The following is a 17,203-nucleotide window of genomic DNA, read 5'->3' as shown; positions in this document are numbered from 1 at the left end:
GTTTCAGCACTGAGCAAGTTCACTATGGATTCAATGAGACCGAAAAATGACAATGGAACATTCTTGGGGTGAAAGGGTTTATACCCAACTTTATTCCCATGGTGGCAAGTCAATCACTAGAATCCCATCCACTCAGAGCAAGTCTACATGTAACAAGCTAGTCTCTGCCTCTGGGCCTCTCTGCCCCCGCAGCTGTCTTGGTCTCTGTCCTTGGTGCTGCCACCGCTCCAGTCTCTCCTCTCCTGCAGCCATGCAGCCATGCCAATGTGTCGCCCAGAGCACTGGGCAGAGCTCTTTATACAGAGTCAACAACAACTTTGTAACTCCAGGGGGAAAATCCCAGAGCAAAATACCTTTGAAACTGAAATCAGTATAAGGGAGAAATAAAGTGGGAGAAACCCGGTTATGTCTTACAAACAGTAGTCCTGTATCTCTCCAGACCTGGCTGTAGAAGAGAAAGCTCCACCCAACCTCTGCAGTTCAGATAATCCCTCCCTTGCCCATGTAATTATCTATTGATATGGAGATGGCTACTTCTCTCCACCCCTTGGAAACACCATTGATATGGAGATGCACTAAAGCCAGGTGAGAGATTCTGGAAACATTGCAATTTTACCCACAGGCCACCCCTCCAGAAATCTCCCCTCACAATCTACTCATTCCCTGCTAGAAAACTGGAGCATTGTAACCAGACTAATAACATAAAATCATGATAATCCTCAAGCCAAAAGATTCAGCTAAATTCAAAGTCCTAGGCAGATTAAGTCCATAGCTCACCCATTCCACAAGCAGTCAGTAGCTAAACAGGTAGGGAGTTCAGAACAATCATCACGTGGCAGCTGCAGCCAGGGGGCACATTCAGGCCACAGGGACTGTAGAAAAAAATAACCTTAGGAGCAAAAACATACATGTTTTGATGACACCAGCATAGGCAAATCCTGTCCCTCACATAGGTTACATGCAAGAGAATGGTCCTGTGATAGAATAGTGGCAGGAATGGGATCTCTTCCTGGTCTAGTATACCAGACTTTCACCACCCTCCCTGTGGGAGTTACAGATGGGTTGATATATAGGGCTACAAAAGGTACATGCACTGGCCATAAAGATAAAACAAAACTTCACTGTAAGATGCTCTTTTCTCCTGGACGTTTTGGGTACACTACCATGATCTTTGGGGGCCACTGTGCTGTTAATCCAGGAACACACTGGAGGCTGGCTTCCAGGCCTTTTCCCCAAGGTGCCAGAAGGGTCAGCCATCGCTGGTCCATGTGTCAAAATGTCCAGGGCCACATCCACTTAACAGTGTTTCCAGGGTGTAAGGCAGTAGGGGTTGGCAGCAGGATGTTGCTCTGCTGGCTATATCCTGGCCTCAATAATTCCTCTTTAGTTTGCACATACAGTTGTCTAGGAGAGGCATCAAGGTGTGTTAGCATATCCACAGGGCTCAAGGCTCCTTTTCGGGACTTCTCATTCAAACACAGTAGCACTGTCCCTATGTGAACTGACCAGCCCTGTAGACTGTTGGTGTCCGACTTCAGGCCAGATTTCAACAAACTGTTGTACCTCTCTATCATGCCTGCCCCAGTAGGGTTATGTAGTACATGAAACCTCCACTTTATTCCTAACTGCTGCACCCGTTCTTGTAACCCATGTCCAGTAAAGTGGGTGCCTTGATTGCTCTCAATCACCTGTGGCCGGCCATAGGCTGCAAAGAGACGCTCTAGGCTGCTCTTGGTGGTTTGTTGATCTGCATGACATGGAGGAAAAGCAACCAACAGACCAGTAGCTGTGTCTACACAAGTTATGGCATACCGATAGCCTTTTGATATGGGCAGAGGCCCAGTGTAGTCTACCTGCCACCTGACAAGAGGTATTGGCTCCTTTACTATTGTCCCATGTTGCTGCAGGACTTGGTGTAAGTCCCTCATAGAGCACACAAGGCACTCCTTCCAGGCTCACCTGACTTCTTCAAAGGTCAACAGAAAGCCCAACGGATGGGCTACAGCCAACATTTTCTTTTCCCCATGAGCAACAAATGCTGAGGTAACCATTGGGTTACATCAGAGGCAGGCTTTCCTTCTAGCCAATGCACCTGGGCCACTGTATCTGCTTCATCATTCCCTGGGGATGTAAAAGGCAAATGGCCAGTCACATGATATACAGTAACAGTCTTAGTCTGACCAGAGGTCTATAGGTCTTGCCACAACTCTTGCCCCTGAAGGGTCTGGCGACCAACCATCCAGTTGGCATGGTACCATGTCAGTAGCCATTGGGTCAAGCCCCAATAGATGGCTCAGCTGTCAGTGCAGACAACTATTGGAGAGAGCTCCTGGGTGATCATGAGCCATACTGCCCTCAACTCAGCCCAATGGCTGCCTCTTCCCCTCTCCATCCTCCAACCATATTGTCTCAATCTTAGCATAGAAAGCCACAGCCCTCCACTTTGGGGGCTGGCCACAACTGGAGCCATCTGTACACCAAGCATCTTCAGGTATAGGGGCTTTTCCATCCTGATAAGGACTCTTGGCTACCAATGGCTCAAAAGCAAGTTCTTTCTGCTTTCCACTGGTATATGTCACAAGCCACAATAAGTGTTGGGCGCTCCCCACTTAAGGGGCTAGTAGAGAGGGTGCTATGCTGCTGTAAATATGCACCCCATTTAGCCAGTGTAGGCATCTATGCCATGCCACTCCATGGCCTTTGAGTCCATTCTTGCCCTCACCTACAGTGGGATAGGTGGTTATTACCTTGGTTGGAGCTGTTCTGGTGATGGGCTCTGTAGCCAACAAGCCATGGTACACAGCAGCCAGTTCCTTCTCAATCAAGGTGTACCAGAACTCTCCTCCTTTCCTTAGTTGTGACCAGAATCCAATGGGTTGGTGTGTCCATTCAAGCTGCTGCCAAAGACCCCATCCATAACCATCTTTGGTTACATGAACATCTAGCTCACAGGGCCTTGATGAGTCCATTACACTCAAGGACTGTACGGCCTTGACTGCTTGCTTAGCAGCAGTAAAAGCAGCTGCATATGTCTCATCCCAGCCCCACATGATGCCCTTTCATACCAACCAGTATAAAGGCTTCAGAATTTGTGCCAAGTGTGGGATAAACACTCTCCATTAGCCCAAAAGGCCCCCAAACTCTTGTAATACTGCCACGGTGGTGGGGGTAGGGAAAGCCTGGACCTTATCTATGACTGCTTCAGGAATAACTTTAGTTTTACCTAACCAGACAACTCCCAAGAATTTTACAGACAAACCAGGTCCCTGAACCTTAGTGTTGTTCACAGCCCATCCTTTTTCCTGTAGATGTTGCAGCAGTCTAGGAACGGCCCCTTCTAAATCTGCAAGAGAATCAGATGTGAGCATAATATAATCAATGTAGTGATACCGTTGCTCCGTTTGTGGTTTCTTCCATGTGGCCAAGTCTTGGGCTACAAGTCCGTGACAAATGATGGCACTGTGGAGGTATCCCGGAGGAAAGACAGTGAATGTCCAGTGCTGGCCTTCCCACATGAAGGCAAACTGTTCCTGACTTTCCTGTGCTATGTCAATAGAGAAGAAAGCATTAGCAAGGTTCACAACATAATGATACATCCCTAGTTCATGACTTAGTGTGTCCATAAGGTTTGCTATAGAGGGGACAGAAGCTTGGAAAGTGGCTTTGACTTTATTCAATTCCCTGTAGTCCAAGGTCATATGCCAGGAGCCATCTGGCTTTTTCACTAGCCACACTGAGGAATTAAAAGGACTATGATGTGCTTGCTTCGGCAGCACATATACTAAAATTGGAACGATACAGAGAAGATTAGCATGGCCCCTGCGCAAGGATGACACGCAAAAAAAAAAAAAAAAAAAAAGGACTATGAGTTGGCTTTATGATGCTCACCTTCTCCAAATCCTGTAGAGTTTCTTCAATTTTTGTGCCACCCAGGCAATTTATTCTTCTTAGTATTTGTCACTTGCCAAAGTACAGGCAGAGATACAGGTAGGTGCTTAGCATGTCACCTCAGAACTGCCTTTGCCCCACGTACCCTCAGTCTGAACTCACCTGCAGTGGTCTGTAACCACAGGCCATGTAGGATATCAACCCCCCAAAATATATTCAGTGATGGGAGAAATGTACACAGTATACTCCTTTGGGGGTAAATGCCCTATCCCCAATGGGATTTGGGCTTTCTTCCATCTAATTGCCTTACACCCATAGCCATCTATCAGCAGGGGTCCCAATAAATCACTCAGGGTTGCCATAAATCAAAGTACAGTCAGCTCCTGTGTCCACCAGCACCAGGACACATTGTACATTCACAGGGGACCAATGAATTGCTAATTCTACATGTGGCCTCTGGTCCCTACCACGTTGGTCTTTTACCCTCCCCTCCATCAAACCACAATGCCCAATCATTGTCCTGTGGGGGTGAGAGCTCAGGCAGAGCCTGACGACTGTTCCCCGGGAAGTCTTGCAGGGACGCAGTCCAGACATGGGGCTTTGCCTCTGTCTTCCATGTCCTGGACCTCAGTGGCTGGAACTGCTGCTCTGGCTTTAATTGGTGCCACAGTTCTAACAAGGTCCTGTTGGGCTGCCCATCAAGTTTTTCTTTCACTACCCCGGCCTTTATCAAATCAACTCACATGTGGGACCTCAAGAACTTCAGAGGGCCCTTTGCACCTCTCCTTTCAGTGGTAACACATACTTCCTCCCGTGCTCTTATTGTTTCAACCTCCCTTAGATCTGCTAAAGTACAAGTAGCCTCACTTATACATTGCTTTATATGGGGGGCAAGAATAGTCACTAAGGACCCAAAGAGAGGTGTGGGAGCTGTATGCAGCACCAGATTTCTCATTCCTATGGTGAACAACTCCTCATCAGGTCCCAGGGGGTCCATATTATAGATTATATTTTTCATGCCCAACTCCCATAATACCTGCTGGAGCTCTGCATATGTTTTCCAGCTAGTGGGTAAGTGTGGTAAGTCACACTGATTAGGCCAAACTTCCCTGATGGCTGCTGTCAGCCAATCCAGAAGCACCCGATTCCCTCAGGTGTGATGGGCACTTTGCAAGTGCTGCTGGCGAGAAGGATGAGTCATCAGGAAAACCAGTCTAGTCATTTCAGAACCCGACATAAGAATGTTTTCCACCCCCATACCCCAGAGATGCAAAAGCCATGTAGGCAGAGGTTCCAATGGCTTCTGCCAATACCAGACTCTCATGTCCACCATCTTATCCTGGGTATGGGGTGGAGCACAGAGTGCTTCACAACCTGGGGAGGAGGTGGCTCCTCCCCTGAGGAGCCTGCAGTTGCATTTTTTCCTTTCTTAATTACAACTGGGTGGGCCTTTAATACAGGAGAGCCTGGTGCCTTGGGTGGTGGCCTTGGCAACAGATCAGCCCTTGGCGACACCCCTCATCCTCTCCTGACACCTCCTCCACCATCGCTGGTGCTGAAGGTGTTAGGCTGGAGGAAGGAAAAACAAGGACATGCAAACAGAACAGAGAGATACCATAAAAGGAGAACAGACCAGATCCCAAGGTCCGTGTCTTATATGGAAAGGGGACAGCTCTTCCTGAATTCCATCCTTCTGATGTGCCAACTAAGACCCAGATGTCAGCCTCCTCCCTCTTGGAAGGAAAAAAGTTTCTAGTTGTCTATTATATCACCTTTAGCCAATCATACCTCTCCACACCCCCTAGGATAGCTTGCCCACTCCTCCCCCTCCTAACCCCTTATAAGCCCCCACCTCCCTGACCAGGTGTGACTTCCCTGGCCTGTGATAGCCAGACTGCGGAACATCATCTGGGAAATTGCACTCAAATAAACTACCTGGCCCTTTGTTGCCTCTCTTTGCCTGCTTATTTCAGCTAGAACTTATCTTACAGAAGGCACCTCTCTTTCCTCCCCCTCCCCTATGACCTCCTGCAACGCGGACTCTCCTGCTGCCTCCCCCTCACTACTGCTAAGGAATCTTCTAGGAGTGCAACCTGTGCTCTCAATAACTGTTTCTCTTCCTTAAGGGTATCCCATAAGTCATCTCCCAGCTCTACCAAGTGATGCAAAAGTGTGTCTCTCTCCTGCTGAAGTCTCTCTTCTCTCCTTGAAAACACTCTCTCTCTCCTCGATAACATTTTCCACTATCTCAAGGAAAAGAGATCCTATAATGCCAGCTGCTACACAGCCACTCAGGTCCTCTAAGCTGTCTTTTATCTCACGGCGGTCTAATTTCGCAGCTTCCAGTGTCTCGACACTTCCCCAATTCTGGGGAAGGCCCCACCCCTCTAGGAGGTGCTTTACCCTTGACCAATTCCCCACTAGGGGCTCCCCAGTTGGAAGCCCCACATATAGGCGTTCCCAAGTGAAGCTACATTCTCTGCACCTCCCCAGCATCCCTAGAGGCAGCCTACCCAAGGGTCGCACCCATGTAGACCGATTTCAGGTTTGGAGGTCCTGACAACTACTGCCAGTTGTAACTTGGGGGGAAAAGTCCCAGGGCAAAATACCTTTGAAACCGAAATCCGTATAAGGGAGAAATAAAGTGGGAGAATCCTGTTTATTACTTACAAGCAGTCATCCTGCGTCTCTCCAGAGCTGACTGCAGAAGAAGAGAGCTCCACCCAACCTCTCTGGTCCAGATATGCCCTGGCTCACCCATGTAATTACCTGTTGATATGGAGATGGCTACTTCTCTCTACCCTGTGGAAACACCTATTGATATGGCGATGCACTAAAGCCAGGCAAGAGATTCCGGAAATATTCCAATTTTACCCACAAACGAATTGCTCACATGTGTGCAGTGAGTTAGCCAACCAGTGCCAGGTGACAATCCTGAGCATAGGAACCTTCACTTTATCCACAAGCAGCCACTTATATTAGCTAGGGTGGGGGAAGTTTGGCCATTTCTCTGGTTTAGATGATGTCCATATTTGGTGTTTAGATCTGATTACAAGTGGGCTTTTCAGTCTAATGTTCTCCCAACTGAGCTATTTTGGCCCTCACAGTGGTCTTTTTTAGTCTTGATCCATCATAGTCACTGAGTGGCCTTGTCTGGTGTTGATGTTCTGTGAAATTGTTTAGCAGGAGAACAGCAAGGCTCAACTGATGCGACCAGGCCACGTCCTAATGGTCATGGGCTGTTTCTTTCTTTTTTACTTCCCTTATAGACAAGGGCAGATGAAGTCAGACTATAGGACATTAATCAGTAATATCCAGGTTTTCACCATGGCCAAGATTTTGCTGATTAAGAGGTCGTTTGAAGGATGTAGTCTGCAGTAGGTAATGTGGTTATCCATAACAGCCCTGGCTACTGAATTTAGACTAGTTTGTTAGGCTTTCAGAATAGAAGTTATGTTTTTTTACGACTTTTTATAGGGTTAGAAACAAGTTTTGGACCATCTTTGCCATTTGTATTCTTCCTAATATGGGAATGGCAGCTCAAATAGTATATACAAGGAGGCAATCCGTTATCCCTTCTGGGAGTTCTCCAGATCAACATAGAAAGATACTATATTTGCACATTGTACCTATATCTGGAAGATAAGCTCTATTTTTAATTTGTCAATGCTAAGTTTCATACATTAATTCATGTAACAATTTGTAGTAAAGAGTTTGTTAATATACCTTTACATTTATCACTTATGCATACACAGATATATAAATAAGAACTGTCTGGACATCCAAAGATTATAATTAACTTAGGTCTAAGGTCTTAAAATAGGCTAAGAATCTGGAGATAACAACTTAACGAATACACTGAATTCTTATGATTTGTAGCATTTTAAGAATTTCATAAAATTAAACTTTTGAAAATATAAACCATTGTTATTATTTAGTTGAATAGTTTAATAAAATTTTATACATATAAATTTAACTAAAATTTGGAAACAGTGGTGACTTATTTAATTCATAAAACCAATGTAGGAAAATCTAGGAGGTTTGAATTATGAGAAATTGAAACCTGGTCTTGAAAAAAAACAAAATAGTGTTTAAAGATACCAAATCACACCACAATTCTTCTTTTATCTTGAAACGAAGCCTCTTTTTATTTTCTTATAGCTTTAGAAAAAAGGCTATTATGTAAATATACTTTTCAGCACATACAAATGTAAGGCAGTTTAATAAATTTAAAATTTTTCCTTTAGAAAAATTGGACTTTTTAAAATTGCAGAATAGTTGACATACAATGTTATATTAATTTCAGGTTTACAGCATAGTGATTTGACAATTCTGTACATTATGAAATGCTCACAGATAAGTGTGGTTACCATCTGTCACCATACAAAGTTGTTACAATATTATTGACTATATTTCCTAAGCTGTACTTTTCATCTCCATTACTTATTTATTTTACAATTGAAAGTTTGTACCTCTATCTCCTTTTGCCCATCCTCTGCTCCCCTCCCCTATGGCAACCACCAGTTTGTTCTCTGTCTTTATGAGCCCATTTCTGTTTTGCTTGTTTGTTTGTTTTGTTTTCTAGATTCCACATACAAGTGAGATCATATAGTATTTATGTTTCTTTGTTAACTTATTTCACTTATCAAAATACCTTCTAGGTCACCCATCCATGTTGTCATGAATGGCAACAAATTTGACCGCATTTGGACTAGATAGTCCTACAGTATATTCAAGACAATTAAATTTTTTTTGATAAGTTAATATTTAAAGTTTCACAGGAGAGGAAAAAGAGAAAGTGGAACAGAAAAAAATCAGAAGGAAAGAGAGAGCCAGCTTGTAATTATCACTATAAAGGGCTAGTTATGTTTTCTCTGTGAGGAGAAGAAAGTTAACACGTAGAAATACAGATTTTCTGGTCTGCACACAAAAAATAGAATGAAATTGTAGTATTTCCAGAATATCTCACCTGGCTTTGGTGCATCTGCATATCAACAGGTGTTCCTCAGTGGTGTAGACAGTAGTTCACCTCCATACCAATGGGTAATTACCTGGGCAACCGAGGGTTTATCTGAACCTGAGAGGTGAAGGGGAGGTCTGACATACTTTGCCAGAGCAGGAAAGAGACAGCCTGAACTGCAGTTTTTAAGCAATAAATGGGTTTTAAACTTTATTTCTCCCTTTGACTGATTTTGATTTTAGAGGTATTTTGCCACAGGATTTCCTCTCCCTGGAGTTACAAGCATATAGCTGGTTTTGACATAACATGGACCCTTGACATGTATATCGAGCTGTATAATTAAAAAGCCAGCATTAATTAATCCCCCAAATATGGAAACTAAGTAGGTGATATATTCTTTGTTAAAGGGACTGGTCTCTTTTTTACACAAACAAGACAATCTCCTTATGAAGGTTTCTTACTTTTTGGTCTAAAGTACCTCTTCGGTTCATGTCTAGAGCTTCTCAAAGAGGCCACTACAATTTTAAATCACCCCTGGTGAAATCTGTGTCTATTGGAGGGAGAAGCATACAAGTCAGCATTATTGGGAGAAAACATGAAGGAAGCAGGTGTTTAGCCTGCTTTTTTAGACTGAGAAAAACTATGAGAGGTTGAAGGCAAATTCTGGCATGCTAAGACCCCCACCCCTTAAGATCCAATCACCACCGAGATGGTTGCCCACCCCTTAAGATCCACTCACCAATGCAGAACACACCCTACCCCTACTCGTTAAAAACACGCTTCCTCACCCATGAGCTGCTGCTCCCTCTCTCTGAGGGCAGCCATTTTCTCTTTCAGATAATAAAATCTCTTGTGTGGGCCCATCTCTCCTGAGTCGTTCTGGGCAAGGAGGGTTGTGGTGAGATATGCTTTCATTGGTGCCATGACTCAGATGAGTTTCTCCCATTGACATTGCTCTTCCTCTGGGAATCTGAGCTGCTCTGAGAACCCTCACTGCCCGATCCTCCTCCACGAGCTCACCATCCATTTCTCCGGTTGCTCATCTTCTCGCCCAACACCGGCCTTCAATTTGGTAAGACTCACCTTCATGGTCAACTTAAATGTCCCTTTGGAACCTGGGAAGAGACCGTTGAGTGTCCGGCACCCCCAAGGGTTCCTCTGGGACAGGGGCACCCCTAACCACGACTTTTCAGAGTCACAGTTGATCCCCATAGTAGACCCTTCTCTGCCTCCCCATGAGAATCCTCATTCACTGGGGTCGGTCTCCCTTTATCTACTCGTAAACTCCTGGTACCAGGTACCGAGCCTCCTTGGCGTTTTTGCCTCGACCGCTCAGTTAGAGGTCGTGACAACCCCCTAACTGTGTCTGGTCTTCTCCGAGACCTTCTCAATCACTCTGGGATGCCTCAGCAACTTATGAATGGTCTCATTCTCACCATGGGATCTGGCCCCCCCATTCCCGCAGATTCACCGCTAGGGTGCTTGCTCAATAATCTAAAGCCCCTCCACCTCACTCCAGACTGCAAACCTTTTAAGCTTACTCACTACTGTAATGGGACCTGGCCAGAATATTCCTTGGACAATCAGTCTAAATGACCTCCCAATGGCTCTTTAGATCGTAAAATTCTCCACGACTTATACAACTTCTGTGAGCGCATGGGCAAATGGAAAGAGATCCCATTTATCCAGGCTTCCTCCTATCTCCGGACCAAGCCAGCTCTGTGTCTCCCTTGCAATCCTAAACATCTTCTCCTCACTCTAAAAAACTTCATCCCACCACCCACCAATTCCCACCATGTCCTCTGACTTTAACCCTTCTGATGAGCCTCCTCCCTACCAATCTCAAACCCCTACAGTGCCCCCTTAACCACTAGTTCCTCTCCCGCCCCAACCTCCTTCTCTGCAAGATCAAAACCCCAACCCTCCCAGCTCCCCTAGTGCCATTGCAGGAGCTACAGCACCTCCTCCTCCTCAACAACCAGTTCCCCTTCCCTCACCCAGTCCTGCACCAAGCCCTCCAGTCACTTGCTCTCGAACCCAGATCCTAACCCCACTACGGGAAGTAGCCGGTACAGAGGGTGTCGTCCGGGTCCATGTCCCTTTCTCTCTCTGACCTATCTCAAATTGAGAAAAGATTAGGCTCTTTCACCTCCAACCCAGCTACTTACATAAAAGAGTTCCAGTAGCTAACTCAGTCATATGATCTTACCTTTTATGATATTCACATGATCCTATCCAACACACTTTTGCCCGAGGAGCATAGGTGAGTCTGGGAACAGGCTAGAACTCATGCTGATGAGGTTCACCAAACTACTCCAGCTCATCTAATTGGTGCTGAGGTGGTTCCTGACTGAGACCCTAACTGGAACTATAATACGGCAGGGGGAGTCACCAGTCAAGATCAATTCATCACCTGCCTCGTGGTGAGTCTCAGGAAGTCAGCCAATAAAGCCATTAACTATGAAAAACTCCAAGAGGTTATTCAGGATAAAAATGAGAATCCCTCTGTGTTCGTAGACCGCCTCACCAAAGCTCTTTTACAATATACAAACCTAGACCCTGAGACCCCAGATGGGAGCCAATCATTAATGACCTACTTCTTCACCCAGAGTTTCCCTGACATTAAGGCTAAACTTAAATGTCTACAGAAGGGACCCTTAACTCCTCAGGCAGAAGTCCTGGCAGTGGCCTTCAAAGTATGTAATGGAAGAGATGAAAAGGCCCTTAAACAAAAATATCAAATGCTGGCTAAGGCCTTTCAACCTACCCCAACCACTGGTGCTCGGGTATCCTCACTTCCTAAGAAGCAGCCCGGAGGACCTCCTGGTCCATGCTTCAAATGTGGTCAAACGGGTCACTGGGCTAGAGCCTGCCCAAATCCCTGGAAGTCCCCTGGTCCATGCCCTAAGTGCCATCAGGAGGAACACTGGGCTGTTGACTGTCCTTGCACACCGAGAGATGCCAGGCCATCCAGCTCTAACACTCCTTACATAGACATTCTGGGTCTGGCAATTGATGATTGAGGGGGCCTGGGACTCCTCCACCTGACCACTACCATCACTGTACAGGAGCCCAGGGTAACCACTGTGGTAGCGGGTAGGACCATCTCTTTCCTTTTGGACACTGGGGCCATCTACTCAGTCTTGAAGAAGTTTTGGGGACCTACCTCCCTCTCACAGTCCTCTATAGTCAGGATAGAGGGCACAGCTTATCAACCTTTACAAACTCCCATGCTTCACTGCATCTTTAGAGGCATTATTCTCTGTCATTCCTTTTTAGTGATTCCCCATGGTCCGGTTCCCCTTATGGGAAGAGACCTTTTATCCAAGCTAGGGGCTCTTATCTCCTTTACCTTTGGCCTACTCCTCAACCCCAACTCGCCTTTCAATCCCTTTTCTACTTGCTCTCCAAACCATTCCAGACCCACCTCCCTTCCCTTTTCCCTTACCCCCTTGCCAAGTAAACCCCACAGTCTGGGACACCTCTACCTCCTCTATCACCACCTGACCATCCATAACCATCAAACTCAAAGACCCTACCTCCTTCCCCTCACAATCTCAATACCCTTTCTACGAAAGGGCCTTGCCAGCCAGTTCCCCTTACAACACCCCGATATTGGCTATCAAAAAACCTAATGGCTCTTATAGACTAGTTCAAGATTTAAGAATTATCACTACAGCTGTTGTTCCAATCTATCCAGTAGTCCCTAACCCCTATACTTTATTATCCACTATCCCCACCTCTGCTACTTACTTCTCCACCCTTGACCTCAAAAATGCATTCTTCATGATTCTCCTCCATCCCAATGGGACCACTTACACCTTCAACTCCACAGACTACAAATCCTCCAGTAATCTACTCTACAACCCAAACAGGACCTCCTTACAGCTGTATAAGGTGGCATATGTGCCCTACTCCAAGAACAATGCTGCTTCTACACCAACAAATCTGGTCTCATCTGGGATGGTGCAAAACACCTCCATGGACAAGCTTCCAAACTCCTAGAAAACTCCCCTAACAATCCGTTCCGTTACCCCTTCAATTGTCTCCTGCCCCTCCTAGCCCCTATTACCTTTATTACTATTCTCCTCCTTTTCCTTCCCTGCTTCATTAACCTATTCCAAAAATTCATTCAAAATCAAATTTTGAAAATTTCTAACCATACTGTCAGCCAGTTACTCTTCCAGGGCTATCAAGGCCTTCTCACAAAGAATAATGAAATCAGCTAGATGACATCACGAATCATCTCAGGATGCCCACCCTTCCCCAGTTCTATAGCAATGGCCTCGCTAAACCCAGAAACTGCGCCTCCTTCCAGCAGGAAGTAGCTAGAGAGTGAGATTCTAAGCCCAGTTCCCCAGAGGCCCAATTAAGAAAAAGAAAGATGGGAATGAAGGCAAATTCTGGCATGCTAAGACCCCAACCCCTTAAGATCCAATCACCACCGAGATGGTTGCCCTCCCCTTAAGATCCACTCACCAATGCAGAACACACCCTATCCCTACTCATTAAAAATGTGCTTTCTCACCCACGAGCTGCTGCTCCCTCTCTCTGAGGGCAGCCATTTTCACTTTCAGATAATAAAATCTCTTGCGTGGGCCCATGTCTCCTGAGTCATTCTGGGGTAAGGAGGGTCACAGCAAGATTCCCTTTCAGAGGTGCTTTTTTAGACTGAGAAAGCCCCATGTGAACTCAGGTTTGTAAAGATGGTGGTGGTGAACTTTGTGTCTCCAGAGTCTGGTCAAAGGCCAATCACCACCAATCAGGGGCTGGACAAAAACTTCTTAGTTCTGGGTAGATTAAACTAAAGAAAGCAGGTCTCAGGGGATGCAAAGACAAGTCTTTATAAGGTTTTAAAATGATAATACGAGGTAAATGTTGTCTAAAAGGCACTGGTCTGAGGAGACCTTTTGAACTCCTTAGATCCTGGGGCCAGCTCAAGGATAAGTTAGTTAAATCTATGTTGTCCTCTCTCTATAGACTTTTCCTCTTATAAACAAACAACATTAAAGACACTAGACCAGCAGATGGACTGTAGGAACATGTTAGAAGGCCAGAACAATTTCACCAAGGAACAGTACAAATCCAATCAGATAACCGAAAATACCCCAAGGGATCTCATTCCTAGAAAAGCAAAATAAATTCAGAGCTGAAGGACTTCAGTGAAATATCAGAGCTCAATTCAGCATGAACTTACCTCCCAGTTGGGCAGGCTGGCACCTCAAAGAGGTAGACACAAGGAATCGACAACATGGTCACTATTACTAAGTAGAAGAGCTGGGTCCAAGCCAGCAAGGGCTTCAGTTGAGTCTCCATGAACCTTCATTCCTATCAATGCCCTCCAGCTAAAGACCACCAGGAGCTCACCTGGGGTTGAACAAGTTGGGCTTACTTACTTCTTGTTGACGTGAGGGCGAACACAAGTGGGGCAGCATGGTGTTGGGGTGCCTCCCTTTGCTGCAAAGAACAATAATCCAACTTGATCAACCCCACAGGTATAATCTTGGTGGTTTATGGCTGAAGGGCACTGAGAGCACATGAAGTCAGAGAGCCTGTATTTGGGCTTCTGCCACTTATTAGCCTGTGTGACCCTGCATAAGTCACTTAAGTTCTCTTTGCTTGTCTAAGTTGGATGTGGTCAGAGTATCCACTTCTTGGGCTGTTGGAAGACCTAGAAGTAAAATCTGTTAAAAAAAAAACAAAACAGTATGGTAGCTGGGTTTTGTCTGAAAGGGAACCTAGTGTAAACAGGAATCCAGTGGCCTGGTGAATTTGGTGCCTGCGATTTCGCTACAGACAGAGAGCTCTGCTCTGCCTGTTCTGGAGCTGGTGGCAGGCAGAGGCTTGCAGCCTACAGCAGTCCCTTTTTCCCCATCCACGGAACCCTCTGCCTGACAGCAATTTCTCCAAGCCCTGTTGCTGACATATTTGTTCTCTAATTGTGGTACATAATTTAGCACTTTCTCTCTCTTTTTTAAAATTTTTATTTATTTATTTGTTTGTTTGTTTGTTATTCTGGTATCATTAATGTACAATTACATGAGCAACATTATGGTTACTAGACTCCCCCTATTATCAAGTCCCCACCACATACCCCATTACAGTCATTGTCTATAAGCATAGTAAGACACTATAAAATCACTACTTGTCTTTTCTGTGTTATACTGCCTTCCCGGCGTCCTTCCCCCACATTATGTGTGCTAATCGTAATGCCCCTTTTTCCCCCTTATCCCCCCTTATCCCTCCCTTCCCACCCATCCTACCCAGTCCCTTTCCCTTTTGTAACAGTTAGTCCATTCTTGGGTTCTGTGAGTCTGCTGCTTTTTTTGTTCCTTCAGTTTTTGCTTTGTTCTTATACTCCACAGGTGAGTCAAATCATTTGGTACTTGTCTTTCTCCGCCTGGCTTTTTCATTGAACATAATACCCTCTAGCTCCATCCATGTTATTGCAAATGGATTTGTTTTCTTCCTATGGCTGAATAATATTCCATTGTGTATATATACCACATCTTCTTTCTCCATTCATCTACTGATGGACACTTAGGTCACTTCCATTTCTTGGCTATTGTAAATAGTGCTGCGATAAACATAGGGGTGCATCTGTCTTTTTCAAACTGGGCTGCTGCATTCTTAGGGTAAATTCCTAAAAGTGGAATTCCTGGATCAAATGTTATTTCTATTTTGAGCTTTTTGAGGAACCTCCATACTGCTTTCCATAGTGGTTGAACTAATTTACATTCCCACCAGCAGTGTAGGAGGGGGAACAAGTGGGACTACATCAAGCTGAAAAGCTTCTGTACAGCAAAGGACACCATCAATAGAACAAAAAGATACCCTACCGTATGGGAGAATATATTCATAAATGACAGATCCGATAAAGGCTTGACATCCAAAATATATAAAGAGCTCATGCACCTCAACAAACCAAAAGCAAATAATCCAATTAAAAATGGGCAGACTTGCTGAACAGACAGTTCTCCAAAGAAGAAATTCAGATGGCCAACAGACACATGAAAAGATGCTCCACATCGCTAGTTGTCAGAGGGCAGTCTTTTTAAAGGAAAACTCTCTGATAAGCCAATTGCAGGAGGAAGGAGAGACCTTGATGGAAAGGATTGGAAGATAACACACACTTAGCTCAACTGTTCTTCCTAAGAAATAAACATAGATTTGGGGTGGGGAAGAGCAGAAAAAAGAGGAAATGGGAGAGGGGAGCGAGGAGCAAAGTGGATCCACAGCAGAAGGGCAGTTTACACAGAACTCCCAAGTAGCAATGCAGCCGAGGACTTTTAAATACAAGAATGTTAATCAGTTTTTAATTGTTTGTTTTGCTATAACATATATCCTCTCCATCTACCCAGATCTTAATAAATTCTTAGTTGTTCAAATCCTTCATGTCAGTGATTTTTATAGAAATTCAGGAAAAAAAGCAGCATTTCCATTCTGGTGTGATAAAAAGTAGAAAGAAGTGAGCAGCCATGGAAGATGAACTGGGTGTGAATCAGAAGTTCAGTAGGCGCCCAAAATTAGAACCAAAGTTGGTCATGGGATTCCAAGCTCTCTCAGGAGTCTCAGAAAACTTGGGGAAGACACAGGACTTCCCTGACAATGGGTGGGATGGGAGCTTGAGTCAGCTTTATTGGTTTTTGAAAAGACAGACTGGCCCTCTGCTGACTACCGGCTTACTTGGGGAGCACCAAGCCCAGGTAGGTGTTGTGTTGGTTGTGTCTGACTCTCCATTTGGTTAATGTCTCTGACGTGGCTTCCAGTTTGTGTGGAGTTTCCTCAATCAAGGGCTGTGTCCAGAAATCCTCATTTCTCTGTCTTTCCCTCAAAGCCAGGCAAAGTGCTAGGCATAGGATAAGAAGAGAAGCAAGAAGATTAAACAGGAGGAAGGTCAGACTCTAAGAAGAGATCGCTACTTCTTGTGCTATGCCCTAGGCTGGAGTGGGATACGAACCCAATTTGGCTTGCTACCAAGCCTGACCTCTTAACCGCTTCCTTAAGCAGCCTGCCTCAGGGCCCATCTCATCTTGCTTTTCCCCAGCTGATCTTCCCTAGAGCTACGGGTGGCTGGGAGGCCCCGGTAAGGCTCACAAGATGAAGGAATTGGAGGCAGAAATGACAAGTAGAAGGTGTGTCGTTAGGGAACGTGATTTCTTGTTTGAGGTTTGACTAGCAACCCTCCTGACCCCCTCCCCAGAAGCCAGTTTGGCTGGCCATGGAAGACTGTCCTTGCATGTAGGATTGCCAGAATAAACAAATAAAAATACCATGAAATTTGACTTTCAGATAAACAAGTAATTTTTTAGTGTCAGTGTATGTCATACAGTATTTGGAATGTACTTATCCTAA

General features: G+C 45.2%; 1 non-coding gene across 1 annotated transcript; it reads left to right on the top strand.

The window, feature by feature from the left end:
* The first annotated feature begins 3,757 nt into the window (after nt 1-3,757).
* On the top strand, nt 3,758-3,864 carry LOC118936072 (U6 spliceosomal RNA). The gene has a single exon (XR_005034106.2). It is a non-coding gene; the product is annotated as a U6 spliceosomal RNA (small nuclear RNA).
* The last annotated feature ends 13,339 nt before the right edge of the window (nt 3,865-17,203 follow it).

This window comes from Manis pentadactyla, chromosome X, assembly GCF_030020395.1.
Source record: "Manis pentadactyla isolate mManPen7 chromosome X, mManPen7.hap1, whole genome shotgun sequence".
Lineage (NCBI taxonomy): Eukaryota > Metazoa > Chordata > Mammalia > Pholidota > Manidae > Manis > Manis pentadactyla.
Note: the sequence above shows the minus strand (reverse complement) of the source record. Positions and strands in the feature narration are given on the sequence as shown.